Source organism: Mustela erminea, chromosome 15 (assembly GCF_009829155.1).
Source record: "Mustela erminea isolate mMusErm1 chromosome 15, mMusErm1.Pri, whole genome shotgun sequence".
Taxonomy (NCBI): Eukaryota; Metazoa; Chordata; class Mammalia; order Carnivora; family Mustelidae; genus Mustela; species Mustela erminea.
The window spans coordinates 36,965,273-36,977,928 of NC_045628.1; the positions used below are offsets into that span (position 1 = coordinate 36,965,273).

Consider the following 12,656-nt stretch of genomic DNA (forward strand, 5'->3'; position numbering starts at 1 on the left):
ACGTTTACTTTTAATCTTAGAAGAGCAGGTGTTGTTCCCAACTATCTAATTCTTCCACTTCTTGATCTCAGCCATCCTCTATTATTATTATTATTATTATTATTATTATTAGATTTTTTTTCTGTTAAATACCTTCTTTTGTAAATTGTCTTCTTGGTTTTGCACGGATACAATTTAAACAAAATGTTTTTCTCTCTCTTCACTTCTCCATCACCATCCACTCTGCAGTATAATCTTAAATTTCCTGTAATAATTAATTATGAGAAGGAGATGACTCAGCTTAGTTGGCACTGAGTCCTTTAAATAATGATGGACTATCAAGTTTGATTGGAAATTACACTTTGAGGGTTTTTCAGGGTACTTGGGAATTAAGGAACATTTGTTTATCTTCTATCTACCTGTTCCTCATTCTTTCTCTCCACTATACACCCATAACTCAAGGCATACTGTCTAATAGAACATAGACAGTCTAATCCAGAAAGGAATTTAGTAGGCTTGTTTGATCTGGGTTTCATCTGGTATCATCATTCAAAAATAACTTATCTGGAGAAAGAAAGAAGACTTGCTGCATGCCCGTACTAAACAAATTCATAGTGATAAGGTTTCTTTTGATCTAGACAGAAAGAAATGGGACCCCTGTATGTTTCAAAAGACAAAGAGCAGAGCAGGTTATAGAAAGATGCTAAAGCTTTAGGGCATGTTCAGTGCCCCAGGCCTTTATATTTTGGAACAAAATATAGAAGCAATGGTTACCTGAGTAATTTGGACAGTTTGACTGTTCCTAAGATGTAAGAAATGAGGTCCCTAAATATTTTAATCATATTTCCATATCCAGATGAGGATTGCCTCCTTTTAACATCACTAAATTTCTTATTGAACCTTATTTTATACTGGCTTACTACTACTACTACTATTACTGTACAAGATGGGAAAGTAGGTAAAAGTGTATTATAAACAAACACTTTCTAACGTTAAAACATAATGCTAATACAAGCAAAAAATCATGAGAGCAAATCATGAGTCACACAAATATATATTAAGCACATGCTATATAATTTTTCCTATGAATGGGAGTATCAGGAGGGTGGTAAACTAGTATAAAGAGACCAAAGTCACTCAGAATTAGAATGCTGAAACAAACTTGCAAAGTTAAAGACAAAGCCAATTAATGTCCTACAAGGCATTAAACTTTAAACATTATTGTTTCTCTTTTCCACAGGCAGAAATTATTTGCAACTATCATTATTCTTCAAGTTAATATGTAATTTCACAGAGCTTAAGCTGTAATCAATAGAAATGGTGAATCAAATGAACATATATTCTCCTGGAAAATTAAATAATTCTTCAATGGTGACTTTCATGTACCAATATGACATTAAGATGATATACAATCATCCATGTATCTTATTTACAAGTGTTGCATAATATTTCTTAGCTACCTAGCAAGCAGAAAGGACAAGCAATTTTAATTTCTTCACAATTATACCAAAATAGTATTACTAATTAGAATAGATTACTATAAATCAAAAAATATTCTTATTATATATTAACTACTCTAATCCTAACAATGCTATGAGATGGGTAGTATCTTTACAGTCAAAGAAATTGAGGCAAAGAAAAGTTCATTAACTCACTGAACTATACTCGTTCACGATTATATGGAAGCAGAATTCAGATTAGGGGAATTAGCTTATAAGTCTATAACTATAACCATTGCCCTATATTGCCTCTCACTAATTCTCCTTCTTATATCCTGATTCCTCCTCAACTATTTTAGTGCCAAAAGATCATCTCCGTTCCCATCAACACTTCCTAAAATGACCTCAAAGAGCAATATAATATCAATAATGACGATGATGATTGTTCAAATATTGACATTTTGAAAAGTAATGTAAGTGTAAATAAAAGCATCTTAACAATATAACTTTTTGATCTCTAGTTGATACTTAAAAATTTCAAATTTTCTTATAATCACAATACCAACATAAGAACCCTAGCACCTGCTCTCCAAACCAGAATACCATCCCTAAGCAACTCCAAAGTAGAAATCTTGAACCCCCATTGCTGTATGGATTCAGTCTGCACTAAGGCATAGAAAAGATATGACCAAATTGACCAATGACCCCCACAGTTTGAAAATCCAGTTGTACTTTTCTGTTCCAATTTTCTGCAGTGTTAGACCCTAATGAACACTTTCTTCTTCAGAGTGCCTCTAACCTTGAATTTGGGGGCAGCCTTCACTCCTGTTTTCCTTTCTCTCTTACCATTGACTGAACCTGACTTCTTTTCTTTTGCCTAGGGTTCCTCTGTTAAATCTCTCATCTGTTCTTACCTGAGATGTTGAATTAGCTTCTATTTCTTTTTCTCCACATCTAATTCATTTGAAAATATTTTATAATGTAATATTTGAAATTCATTTGTATTATTTTCAAATATTTTGTTTGTAAGTGTTCATTCATTTTAAGCAGTTTGTTTTATAAATTTTGAATCTTAGAATATATATTAATGTTACCAGGATAATACTTAATTAACTTTCTATTATCATGGTATCTAACTTAAAAAATCAAACTTCTTAACTACAATTCTACCTGTGCACTCCATGAAATACTTTCTACCTGTTATTCCCTCAGTGGTAAACATTATTCTTGGAGGATAGTAAGAATTTCGTGTTTTAAACACATGTATTTATAACTAATTTACTATACATGCCTGTATCCCTAAATATATATTGTTTAGTAATGTTTATTAGCCACCTAACTTAAGAAAAGTAAATAATAAAGTTCTATTTTTTCTCCATTGAAAAATATGACAATACAATTTTTATAAAGCCTGACAACAGGGCACCAGGGTGGCTCAGTTGGTTAAGAATCTGCCTTCAGCTGAGGTCATGATTTCTGGGTCCTGGGATGGAGCCCTGCATCTGGCTCCCTGCTCAGAGGAGAGTCTCATTCTCCCTCTTTCTTTGCCCCTCCCCCTGCACATATTAATTTCCTTAAATCCAAATGTGATTAAATCTATTGGCAGCTGGACATTCTTTAGTGTTTCCCCAGTAATAAGTATAAACTGTTAGCATACAGTGATTTTGTAATCTGGTACCTACCTACTTTTCCAGTTATGTTACCAGATTTCCCTGGACCTCTGCTACCCTGCAATATTCAATACTTATAGCTCCACACCATTCCGTGATATTTCATCCCTCTGTATCCTCACACACTATTCTCCATCCACTTAAGCCTTTTTCTGGGGTGCCTGCGTGGCTTGGTGGGTTAAAGCATCTGCCTTCACCTCAGGCCATGATCTCAGGGTCCTGGGATCAAGCCCTGCATAGGGCTCTCTGCTCTGCAGGGAGCCTGCTTCCCTTCCTCTCTCTCTGCCTGTCTCTTTGCCTACTTGTGATCTCTGTCTGTCAAATGAATAAATAAAATCTTCAAAAAAAAAAAAAAAAGAAGCCTTTTCCTTTTCCTTCTATATGTTATCAAAATTACAATGTAATTTTCAACCCTAAAATATAACTTAAATTAAATGTTCACTTGCATATCTCCTAGCCACCTGAACACTTTTTCTATGCTTTCATGTAATCTTGTCCTTTTATCTATTGTAGAACTTATTATACTTTATGTGTATTATTTATTCCTCATCTCCATGAGACATTAGTTTTTCTAAAAGTTAGAAGTTACTGGTCTACCTCACCTTGGTCAGTAAAATCATCACCTACAACTTGAAAAAAATTTTATTGTTTTGATTGAATGATAAGGCAAGTGAACAAATCATAGAATAAATTCATGAATGAGAGAAAAAGGGGATTAAAATCCCACACAATATTTGAGAAAAGGAAAAAATAAGAACAGGGTTAGGTTTGGAGGCAGTCCTCACACTGATTTTGAAATGACCAAGTTTCATCAAATAGGGGGGACAGAACTTTGAGATCTGTTGCATAGATTTGGAATACTATGAAATAGCTTCAGAAATAACTATAAACCTGGATTAATTCAACTATACCAACTCTCAGTCCATATACAACAACATTTATGTAGCCAATGCTCATTTGAAACACCTAAGATATTGCTGTGCAAGACTGAGATCTGCTGAAGAGAACCCTATTATTGCACTCACATTGATGAATGGGGATTATAGGATTATATACGCATCAGTAGATGTCCTACAAGACACATGCTTTATAAATCATGTTGCTGACAATGAGAGTGACTTGACCTGCAGTGTAACTTTATTTTATCAGATTTCTAGTAAGGTGTTTGATAATGTTTCTTTTTACTGAAGAAAGAGGTTTCTAATTTATTCCAAAGAAAAATATTGTCATCGCAACCCTGCTCTAGTTTTTTACTGGCTAGATTTTCTTATGGAAAAGAAATATATGTCCCCTGTTACTTGGTCAGTAAAATCATTTACATTTTCACATACTGAAGTCTCATTATTAGCCAAGTTGGTGCTGAAACAGCATTAGGCGTTAATTGTTATGCAGAAATAGACTTATGAATATGCTAAAATGGGATGGGGTTAACATTTATGACTGCTTATGTATTTGTATATTTAATGTTCCTGTTTATTTCATGTGGAACCTTTACTTTATGAGTGCATACAGAGGAGAATTTATGTTTGTGAGGGGTTTTGTGTCAGAGATAATATGTGAACAAACAGTTATGTTTGCTGACCTCCATCTTTTCCCCCCTAAGAACATTAGTGAATGAAAAATTCAGTGGACGAGATTTTTTTTTTCATTCACTGTTACTCTGTTCTGTGATTATGTTTGGTATAAAGGGGCATATCTGTATACTCAAGACAGTCAGAAATTTATGTAAAATCTAGTATTTTCTAAGAATATGTCAAAACAAATACAAATACCCAAGAAAATCCATTTATGCCTTACTAGATTACTCATGAGGTTCTTAAATTTTTTCAACCAAAAGATATTTTTGCAGAAAATTTTTTACCCCCTTTTTACTTTCTTATATGTGTGAAGTAATGTTGCCTAATCCTTCATGGTGACATTACTTTAAGAATGTCACTTTCATTATGCCATTTCATTGTGTTCTGCCTGAATATCTTAAATAATACTGTAAACTACAAATGGACTAATGATTTACATCTTTAAACATTTATTTACTTTCTTAACTTTCTGTTACAATGGGGTTAATCAAGGATTCACTTATTGTCTTCCAGTGTTTAGAGATAGACAAGCTTGCATATGTTTTAAATGAGTGGGAATTCTAGTAAAGAGAGTAAGCACTGTTTTCATATCTCCTTTCACAAAACTCTCCAAAATGAATGAAAAAAAAAAAAACATAGAATAAAGAGGAAAATTCATCTGCATTTGAGCTAGTGAATTATAATAACTCAATAATGTAAATGCTAAAAAAAAAAACCTGCCAAATCAAGTAAAAATTAGGCCCAATGTAAAAGAAGGCACCAATTTGACATATATCATCTTTAGTTTATATCATTATACCAGCAGGCAGATTGTGTGAGAAAGTGAATTCTACTTTGGAGGTGTGAAAGGACATCATTAGGCCATCAAAAAAATGAGGGCACCCCATTTTTTTCCATCAGCTAAGTAGTTAAAGTAATGGAAGAAGCAGAACTGAAAGAAACATATTCAACCTTTTTTGGGGGGTGGGGGCCAATTTTAACCTAAACTTGAAGATGAGGCAGGGCCAAATAGAGAACAGAAATATCTGAGTACATTGTTTTGGACAGTGGTCTCTGAATATTGCTTCAGGCTTCCTCGGTTTGCTTACCCAGATGGGTTGAAGTCTCAGGATATTTCCCTGAACTTACTCCTGCAGAGCTGGCCTTGGCTGTGTGATGGGAGAGTCCATCTATTTGCAGAGAAAATTGGTGTCACTAATGTACCCAGTATGCATTTTCCTGCCATCTGTCTTATTTATCTTTTCTACTCAAGCAACTTGACCACTGAACAAAAAATGACAAATCAACAACCTATGCAATCAGTTTAAAGTTCATAGTTAGAATTCAATCTATGTCAGGTAAAAAAAAGAAGAATCATTACTTGCTTGGACAGCACACATACTAAAATTGGAGTGATACAGAGAAGATTAACTTGACCCCTGTGCAAGGATGGCATGTGAATTTGTGAAGGGTTCCATATTTAAAAAAAAAAAAAAAAGGAATCAGTTATGGAAAATTGGCAACATCTGTTCTGGACATAAATCAGTCCCAGATACCAGATAAAAATGTTTCCATTTGATAGTAATTATCATCACCACCACCATCATCATCATCATCATCCTCATCTGCAACAAGCACAAACCATACAAATAATGAAAGACATAAATATTGCATATAAGATATGTAGATGCTTTGAAAGAATATTCTACTTATATAGAAAAAGGAGTAAAATTTCCAGAACTCTTTTCTTTTCTTTCTTTTTTCTTTTCTTTCTTTTTTTAGAGCTCTTTTCATTGAGTGTAACACTGAAATACAGACTAGCCAAACCTCAGATACTTGCTACCCCTCGGGCAAAATGCCAACTTAGCCCATGATGGTGCAAGACAAGTGGCCATTTCTTCCAGTTTTATAGTTCAGATACATACTACGAAGACACAGAAGTTGTATTTCCAAAAGTTCATAGAGGTACAAAATATTGCTCAGAATTGTAAATAGCTTGTATGCTTGATTATGGAGTATGTGAGAAATAATATTGAGTTAAGAGCTAGAAAACTAGTAGACGATTATCTCTGAAGGGATTCTGTTATCATAATAAATAACATGAATATTGCCCCTATAATTGAACAGTGACCTTAAAAGATTTTAGGTCTGATAATTCTACAAACTGTGTCTTACAGAGATGAGAGAGACGAGAATGTAGTTAATCGATTGGCGGGAGGGAACCCTAGAAGGGAAAATTGCTGTAGGCCACCACAGTAATCTCTTTAGGATGTGGCTGCCTTTCGATTCTTAGGAAGGAGGATTTTGGAAATGTTAGAGAGGCAAAAAGCACCAGAAGAGATTAGACACTAAGTCCAGTTGAGCCCGACCTTTAATTATATTGTATTATTGTGGTTGACTCTAAACTGTATTAGGTTTGTGGTTTCATGAAAGGAGTCCAGTTATCCAGAACATCTGCAATTAACTAACATCAAGTGACTATATAAATCTTTTGTGAAGTGCTAGCAAAGGAAGAAAAGTAAACAAATAAATAAAAAAAATCATTTACTTTGTTTCTTTCTCATGCAACATTCAATTTTATGGGAAGTCAAAAATAAACAATGTATATAAAAGTTCATGCTGTAATGAGACAAAATGCAAATAGCATTTTGGGAGAAAATATTTAAAAATTTTAATTAAAAAAGATTACATGTTGGGGCGCCTGGGTGGCTCAGTGGGTTAAGCCGCTGCCTTCGGCTCAGGTCATGATCTCAGGGTCCTGGGATCGAGTCCCGTATCGGGCTCTCTGCTCAGCAGGGAGCCTGCTTCCCTCTCTCTCTCTCTCTGCCTGCCTCTCCATCTACTTGTGATCTCTCTCTGTCAAATAAATAAATAAAATCTTTAAAAAAAAAAAAGATTACATGTAATAACATGAAACAGATTCACAAGTTATTTTTTAAAATTAGTCAATGAATTAAAAAATGTGGCAAAACATAAAAACCAAGGAAACCATTGTACTAAAATTTAGTGCCAATTAAATAAACAAAAATTAGGGGCGCCTGGGTGGCTCAGTGGGTTAATCCTCTGCCTTCGGCTCAGGTCATGATCTCAGGGTCCTGGGATCGAGCCCCACATCAGGCTCTCTGCTTGGCAGGGGGCCTGCTTCCTCCTCTCTGCCTCCTCTCTGCCTGTGTCTCTGCCTACTTGTGATCTCTGTCTGTAAAATAAATAAATAAAATCTTAAAAAACCTCTTAAATAAACAAAAATTAGAGCAAATATGCTATTTCACTTTCCTCCTACGAGGTTATCACAAATAAATCAATAAAATTTAAGTCTAATAGCAGTCATTGGGAAGGTGAAGTTAAATATAGTATTTCAAGCATTGTTGTTAGGAATGTAAGTTCTGGAAGCAATTTAGTCATACATACTGATCAATACAGCAAGTGTGGGGTACCCCACAAAAATCAATCCCAATTTTAGGAATCAGTGCTATAGAGATACACAGATGTATAGACAATAAAGTACACTTCAGATATGTTAGTAAAGCACATCACTGAAATGACTACGTAAACTATCTACAAGCCTCACATGTGAAGTAAAATATAGTGCTATGCTACCACAATGTGACAGAAGGATAATTTAATGCCATAAAAAGATATCCGAGACATAATGTCATACCAAAGGAAAAATTAAAAAAAAAAAGTTTGCAGAAAACAATAGATAGCAGAAAAATGGTTTTGTGTCTATTTGTGTTTGTGTATATACATGTATTTGTATGCCTGAGTGTAGGTGTGTGAGTGAATAGATGCTTACACAGAAAGGGAAGGAGAGAGAATGACAAAATTAATTACCCTCCAAACTTTGTAGTTTCTTCATGTTTGTTATTAACTATAGTTCTTTTATGTTTGTTTAACTTTAGTTTTTTTATGTTTGTTTTATATTTGAGTTGGGCACATAAATATTTACAATTATTTTATCTTCTTATTGGATTATCCATTTTATTATTATATAATGTTCTCCTTTGTCTCTTATTACAGTATCTGTTTTAAAGTCCATTTTGCCTTATGTAAGTATTACTACTTCAGCTTTCTTTTGATGTCCATTCGCGTGATAGATGTTTCTCCATCCTCTGACCTCCAATCTACAGATGTCAGTAGATCTAAGATGAGTCTCTTACAGGCAGAATGTAGATGGGTCCTGTTTTTTGTTTTTGATCCATTCTGTCACCCTAGGTATTTTTTTTTAATTTATTTTTTATTTTCAGCATAACAGTATTCATTGTTTTTGCACCACACCCAATGCTCCATGCAATCCGTGCCCTCTATAATACCCACCACCTGGTACCCCAACCTCCTACCCCCCCGCCCCTTCAAAACACTCAGATTGTTTTTTGGAGTCCATAGTCTCTCATGGTTCACCTCCCCTTCTAATTTCCCCCAACTCCCTTCTCCTCTCTAACTCCCCATGCCCTCCATGCTATTTGTTATGCTCCACAAATAGTGAAACCATATGATAATTGACTCTCTCTGCTTGACTTATTTCACTCAGCATACTCTCTCCCAGTCCCGTCCATGTTGCTCACCCTAGGTCTTTTGATTGGAGTATATAGTCCACTTACATTCACAGTAATTATTGCTAGATACATTTTTATTGCCATTTTATTACCTGTTTTTGGGTAGTTTTTGAATATTTTCTTTGATCCTTTCTTGTCTTTCTCTCTTTTGTGTTTTGCTGGTTTTCTTCAGTGATATATTTGGATTCCTTTCTCTTTAGTTTTTGCATATTTATTGGCAGGTTTTGATTTGTGGTTAGCATTAGGTTTGTATATAATATGTTCTGCATATAGCGATCTATATTAAGTTGATGGTCACTTAGGTTTGAAATCATTGTTTATTCTCCTTCTCCTCACATTTTAGGTATATGGTGTCATATTTTACATCCTTTTATTTTGGGAGTTCCTTGTCTGATATTTTACAAAAATATTCATTTCTTCACAGCTTTGTGTTTTCTACCTTCATACTGTCACCTTTGGTCTTTCCTTTCCATTGAGTCCCCTTTTAATACTTCTTGCAGAGCTGCTTTAGTGGTCATGAACTCCTTTAGTTTCTGTTGGTCTGGGAAACTCTTTATATCTCCTTCTATTGCTAGATAGAGTATGTAACTGCAGATTTTTCCCATTCAGCAATTTGAATATACCCTGGCACTCTCTTCTGGCTTTGAAAGTTTCTGCTAAAAACCTCCTGGTAGCCTTATGGGGGTTTCCCTTCTAGGTAACTGTCTTCTCTCAGTGCTTTTAAGTTTTCTTTCTTTATCATTATATTTTGCCTTTTTAATTATAATATGTCTTGGTGTGGATCTGCTTTTGTTGATTCTGTTGGAGGTTCTCTGGGCCTCCTGGGTCTAATCTGGGGAAGGATGTCTGTATCTTTCCCCAGATTAGGGATATTCTCAGCTATTACCTTTTCAAACAAATTTTCTGCCCCATTTTCTCTCTTCTTTTTCCTAGAGTTCTATAATGTGAATGTTATTACATTTGATGGAGTCCCTGATTTCTCTAAGGCTATTCTCATTTTGCATAATTCTTTTGTCTCTTCTTTGTCTAGCTTGATTACTTTCTGTTGCTCTGTCTTCTAGATCATTATTTTGTTCCTCTGCTTCTTCCAGTCTATTATTCATTCTATCAATCTTGTTTCTCATTTTGTTTATTGAGCGCATTATCTCTGCTGTTATTACTTATCTCTGTGTTAATGATTTCACTCATGCCTTCCACTCTTTTCTCAAGTCCAGTAAATATCTTATCATCATTACTTTAAATTCTCTATCATGGATGTTACTTATATCTGTTTCACTTAAATATCTGGCAAGAGCTTTGTTCTGTTGTTTCCTTTGGAACAAATTCTCTGTCTTTCCATTTTATCTAAGTCTTTGTGCCTGCTTCGGTGTGTTAGGGAAGTATGTCTCCTGTTCTTGAGAGTAGTGGCCTTATGAAAAAGAGGTCCTATAGTAGCCTGAAGTATAATGTCCCCTGTTCCCCAGAGCCTGATACTTCAGGGAGTGTCTCCACTGTATGCTGTTTGTGCTCTGCTACTGTGTTCTGTCTACTTTATCTGTCTCACTTTTCCTGTTGTGGGCAGTGTTTGGTCCCTTACCTGAATATGGCACATTTTAACTATGTGTGCTCTGGTCTGCTTGTGAAATGAGACCTGTCACTGCTGCTTCCAGAACCAAGGCCCTACAAAACTCTGGTTGGAAGACATAGTAGGAGTAGAGATTTGGCCTGGTCCTCAGGTGGAGGAGTCCCTGCCTTGCTGGGACTGAGTTATGACTAGGAAGGGCAATTCTTCCAGGGCATGTGGAGGGCTTGATGTAGGCAAGTTAGGTTCCTTGAGGTGGTGCTGAATTTATGCTGGGCATCAGGGGAGGAAATGGCAACTGCCAATTGCTCTTTGCTCGCAGAGGAGTCTGTGAATGCTGCTTTTCTGGGACATATTTCAAGATAAGCAAACAACATCCCTATTGTGCGCCCTAGGCCCTCTTTAGATCACTGTTTCCATGCTATATGTCTGCAGACTCTTTGCTCTGCCTTCTATCCAGAAGCAGCCCCAATACCTCTGTCTGGGCTCTACCTGAGCCAAGCCCGCTGACCTTTAGACCTCTAGACTTTAAGCCCCACAGTTGCAAGAACTCATGAAATTTGGCTCCTCTTTCTTTCCAACACAACTGCTATGGGGATTTGTTTTCCCCATTAGCTCCCCTCCATGTGCTAATTTTAATCTCACCCTTTTCCACAACCTAGGCTCCCTCCCCACCACAGCAGCCACTATCCATTTCTCTTCTAAACTTGCATTTTTTACCTTCTTCATTGTGGCCTCTTTTCTACCTTTAATTGTGGAGTTTGTTTTTCCAGGATTCAAGTCAATTTCTGAAGTGTTTTGGATGATTTGATAGTTTCCTAGTTGTGTTGTGGATGAGGTCTTCCTACTCTACCACCACATTACCCTCTGAGAGATGTTTAATATATGTTTTAACTTAGTATTAAATTCTTTGTGGTATATTGGCCATTTACTATGTGGTTTGCAAACACTGGAAATTTATGAAAAAATTTCGGAGGCCAAGGCCATCCAGTAAATGTACTTTAAGAGCTTCCAGGCATCTTTGTTAGAGATGGTAGGCAATGTTAAATATGACAATATTTTTTCTAGGAGGAAAGTTTTTAGTGCAGTGGGATTGGCCATACTATTTGGAGACCATAAAGGAGGGGACTCTTGACTAAAGAACTTACGAAAGATTTCATAGTTGATTTAAAGCCTCATAAGAAGCTTGGGGAAAAGGAAAGAAAATAAAAGAAAAGAAAGGAAGAATAACAATAGATAGAAAGAATGTAGTAACATTAATTACTGATAATTTCTGGATTTAATGCATTGTTCTTACTAGCTTTATAAAATGGCTTTCACAAACTCAGAGGGTTTTATAATGAAATTCTATATTTTATCCTCATTATATAGTTGTGCATTAAAATATAGAGACTTTTATTCCACTAAAAAATGCTAAAATTATTTCCAAGTCACCCACTGTCATTCGTGTAATGAATAGGAACATTTTTATGATCTATATAAATGATATTTGGTAAACTATTTGGAAAATATTTTGACTGTAGTGAGAAAACATCTGGATTTCAAGATAAGATGTGTTTTTGTTCTTTTTTTAAAACTCTCTCCAACAATAATGACTACAAAGTCTGAATATGTTCTGTTTTAATAATGGTGTCATTTTGTGTATATTTTGTAACCTTCCTTTTCTTTACTGGAGGTATTTGCTATTAACCTTCCTTAAACTGTAATTTTGAAAGAAAATTCTTTGGAATAATATTAGACAAGATATTTTACAACTGGATTATTTATTCACTCCAGAAACATTATTTATGTGGACATAGATCCATTTTGAATAAATTCTCTGTGCATCTCAAGGTGTGCTTATTCTGCATAAATTCTGCCATAAATTAAAGGCAGTTAAGATTTTCTCTGGGGTAAAA

The 12,656-nt window shown here is 35.1% G+C and overlaps 1 protein-coding gene and 1 non-coding gene across 2 annotated transcripts in view; both read left to right on the plus strand.

The window, feature by feature from the left end:
• The window catches only part of KLHL1 (kelch like family member 1), a 396,676-nt gene that overhangs the window by 189,548 nt on the left and 194,472 nt on the right, over positions 1 to 12,656 (plus strand). The window lies entirely within an intron of this gene.
• LOC116574620 lies at positions 6,026 to 6,128 on the plus strand. Its single transcript, XR_004279399.1, has one exon. It is a non-coding gene; the product is annotated as a U6 spliceosomal RNA (small nuclear RNA).